This window comes from Triticum dicoccoides, chromosome 5A, assembly GCF_002162155.2.
Source record: "Triticum dicoccoides isolate Atlit2015 ecotype Zavitan chromosome 5A, WEW_v2.0, whole genome shotgun sequence".
NCBI lineage: Eukaryota > Viridiplantae > Streptophyta > Magnoliopsida > Poales > Poaceae > Triticum > Triticum dicoccoides.
In genome coordinates this window covers 50150130-50154090 of record NC_041388.1, presented here as the reverse complement: position 1 = coordinate 50154090, position 3961 = coordinate 50150130, and the positions used below count along the sequence as shown (strand labels likewise).

General features: G+C 39.1%; 1 pseudogene; it reads left to right on the top strand.

The window, feature by feature from the left end:
* The first annotated feature begins 1023 nt into the window (after nucleotides 1–1023).
* LOC119299164 lies at nucleotides 1024–3330 on the top strand (annotated as a pseudogene).
* The last annotated feature ends 631 nt before the right edge of the window (nucleotides 3331–3961 follow it).

The window sequence follows — 3961 nt, the reverse complement described above, 5'->3', positions numbered from 1 at the left end:
AATCCCATCCATGCCCGTACCATGGACATGTGCAGGGTGTGCGCCTGCACAGGGCCCCTAAATCAGTGAGGCCCCCAGATTTGTATATACTTAGTACTAGTATATTTAGTAATTAGCAAAAATTAGTGCAAAACAGGTTGGATAATGGTGCAGCATGCCAGCAGGGCCCCACAATGAATTAACCCCCAACTTGTGTTCCCAAGAGAAGGTGGTGGGACTGCACGAATTAACTACTGGGCCCTTTCCTCACGCACGTCTCTTTTTTTCTCTTCGTCTTCTTCACAACGCAGCCGTTGTTTCTCTTTCCCAGATCGTGAATCAATCTCCAGCTCTTCACTAGCAGCCGCCGTTCCGTTCTCAATCCCCCAGCTATTAATTTTATTGCGATTTCCCCAAATTATCCGTTGCAATGAGCTGTGGAATAGGTACGTCTACTTCCAATCTCCATCTATTTATTTGGTTGGCGTTCTGTTCTTCTCAACTCTCAAATCGGGCCTGCAAATCAGTGTTTCACTCGACCTTCTTCGTTTCCAGTTGCCGCCTTGCCGGTCCTGCGACCCGCGTGTGTCAGAATCAAGTGGAGCCTAGATCCCTGGAGGCCCTGCTCGTCACAGAGATTCGACTGCTTGGCAGGCCAGACAAGGCTATGAGTTCTTAGTCGCCAAAGCAACAAGCATCTCCTCCCTGGCTCCCCCTGATTTGCTTCTCACATCAATCAAAGACAGGTTGTTTCATTCCTTTTTGACCGCAAGTTCAGTTTTTAGTTCCTTATCTGTCGCTTAGTTTACTTTCTGCAATGTCCTCTAGAATTAGAAAGTGCCCGTCAGGATATGAAAAACGTCAGAAAAAGAAAAAAAAGAGAAACTTGATGAATCTCTGAAAGGTAGTCTTGATGTGTTTTTTGTTAAAGAACTAAAGGTTTCTTCTGAAAATCAGAGTGTAGATACTAATACTAATGATGTACACGATGATGACTCTATCCATACTGAAACTCAGGGCGAAGAGGTTAATGTTGTTAGTAACATGGATGAGGTACATGTTAAGAATAATAACCTCGATGAAGCAAATCATGGTGATGAAGTACCTGCTAATGTTGATGTTTCTTTGCAACCTGATATATTCGATCCTCGAAATTGGGATGGCCTTGATTCTAAAGCAATTGATAATTTGGTAGAGAAGGGTCCTAAGAGGGCGCCTATCCAAAAGGGCCATAATGATAAACTTGGTAGGAGATTTTCTGTTGTGTTTTATAGTAGAGTTTTGCCAAATGGAGAAATGTGTCATAGAGAGTGGCTTGTATATTCTAAAGAGCTCAATAGAGTATTCTGCTTTTGTTGCAAAAAAATTGGGAAGGGGCGTGCTAGAGGTCATTTGGCGAATGAGGGATTTAGTGACTGGATACACCTTAGTATCAGACTTAGAGAGCATGAAACCGGAGCTGAACATCTTCAAAATATGGTCACTTGGCATGAGTTGTGCCTCAGGTTGCAACAGAATAAAACTATTGATAGCGCTGCTCGACAACAACTTGAGAAAGAAAAGGACCATTGGCGTAAAGTATTGCTTAGAATTCTCTTGATTGTTAAATTTCTTGTGAAACATAATCTAGCCTTTCGTGGTACTAATTCCAAATTGTATCAAGATAGCAACGGAAATTTCTTAGGCTTGGTTGAAATGTTGGCTAAGTTTGACCCGATTATTCAAGAACATGTTCGTCGCATAACAAATGATGAAACTCATACTCATTACCTTGGTCATGGCATCCAAAATGAGTTAATACATTTGATTGCTTCTGCAATTAAATCTGAGATCATTAAAAAATAAAAGAAGCAAAATATTTCTCGGTGATACTTGATTGTACCCCTGATGCGAGTCACCAAGAACAGATGTCTTTGATTATACGGCATATTGAAACATCTTCAAGTTCTGTTTCCGTTGTAGAATCCTTTTTAGGATTTTTGGATGTAAATGATACCACTGGAAAAGGACTCTTTGAGGTTTTGCAGGATGAATTAAAGAACCTTGATCTAGACATAGACAATGTGAGAGGGCAGAGCTATGACAATGGATCAAACATGAAAGGTAAGAATCTGGGGGTTCAAGCCTTGCTTTTGAATATAAATCCTAGAGCTTTTTATTCTGCATGTGGGTATCATAGCCTTAATTTAACACTATGTGATATGGCCAAGACTTGTGGTAAAGCTAAGGACTTCTTTGGAATCATACAACGTATCTACACAACATTTGCTAATTCCACTAAGAAATGGAAGATTTTGAAAGATAATATAGGAGAAGGATTGACTCTGAAATCAGTCTCATCTACTCGTTGGGAGTTGCATAAATAGTGTCAAAGCTATTAGGTTTCAGATTTCAGACATACGAGAAGCTCTACTGCAAGTAGCTGATGTCGATAAAGATCCTAAAACTAGTAGTGAAGCTAAATCTCTAGCAAATAATGAACTTGGTGATTTCGAATTTGTAGTAGCGATAATCATTTGGTATGATATATTGGCTGCAGTAAATTTGATTAGCAAGGACTTACAGTCAAAAGATATGCTTATTGATGTTGCCATTGAAAAAGTGCAAGGCTTGATTACCTTTTTTAAAGGTTACAGAGACACTGGTTTCACTACTGCAGTAGAAATAGCAAGGGAAATAGCACTCGAAATAGATATCGACCCTGCATTTCGGAAAAAGCGTGAAATTAAAAGAAAAAAACAATTTGATGAGAATCCTGATGATGTGTGAGATGCTTCACAATCTGCACAAGAGTCGTTTAGGATAAAGTACTTCTTACCTGTTGTTGATCAAGCTATTGCTTCACTTACTACGAGATTTGAGCAATATAAATCATACGAAAAAACTTTTGGTTTCTTGTTTACTTCTCATGCACTAAACTCATTGGTTGATAAAAATTTGAGGTCTTCTTGCAGTAGCCTTGAGACTGCACTTAGAAGTGGTGACAAATCTGACATTGATGGTAATGATTTATATGTTGAGTTGAAGTTACTCCAAGATTTCATTCCAAAGGAAAAAAATATGGGACCTATTGACATTTTAAATTTTTTGAAACGCTTGAATTGTTTTCCCAATGCAACTATTGCATATAGAATTTTATTGACCATCCCAGTAACCGTTGCGTCGGCGGAGAGAAGTTTTTCTAAACTAAAGTTGTTGAAGTCCTATTTGCGTTCTACAATGACACAAGAAAGACTTAGTGGACTGGCTTTGATAGCAATTGAAAACGACATCTTGGAGAATGTATCTTACGAGGAACTAATTGAAGAATTTATCTCAAGGAATGCAAGAAGGATGTCACGCTTCTGCTAGATAATGTATTATTTTTTAGTTTCTAGAATCACTTTTGCGACAAGATGTTATTCAGAAGATTGTACTATGTACCAACATGATATATAATAGTAATAATAATAGCAATTAGATCTTGTTTTCCTCATTGCCACTTGCTATGCCGAGGGCCCATTTTCTGAGTTTGCACCGGGCCTCCATTTTCCCTGGTACGGCCCTGATCCCATCCATCTCCTTTTTTTTAATTCATACATGCTGGAGTACATATGTTTCCATTCATCTGGATTTTTCTACGAATCATTGTCTGAGCAGATCGCTCGTTTCAAAAATTGTCCAAGCAGATCCCGTCCACCAGTGAGATCGCCAAATTCTGGTAGTTGTACGTACCACCTCTTTGGTTCCATCGTACCAATTACTCGCCAGTAATAATACTAGTACTTATCTGCAATCTAAGGTTTCAACCCAAGATAATCTAGTCTGATTGATTCTGAATGTCAAATCCTTGCTAGCTAGGATGTCAAATATGTACGAGTCACAGAACTATGCTGGCAAAACAACTACGTACAAACAAGGGAATAGTACTAGCTTAGCTTCGTACAACTACTTGTTCCCTAGAAGATATTCTTGGATCTTGTGCGTGTGTTATGTTTGTTGG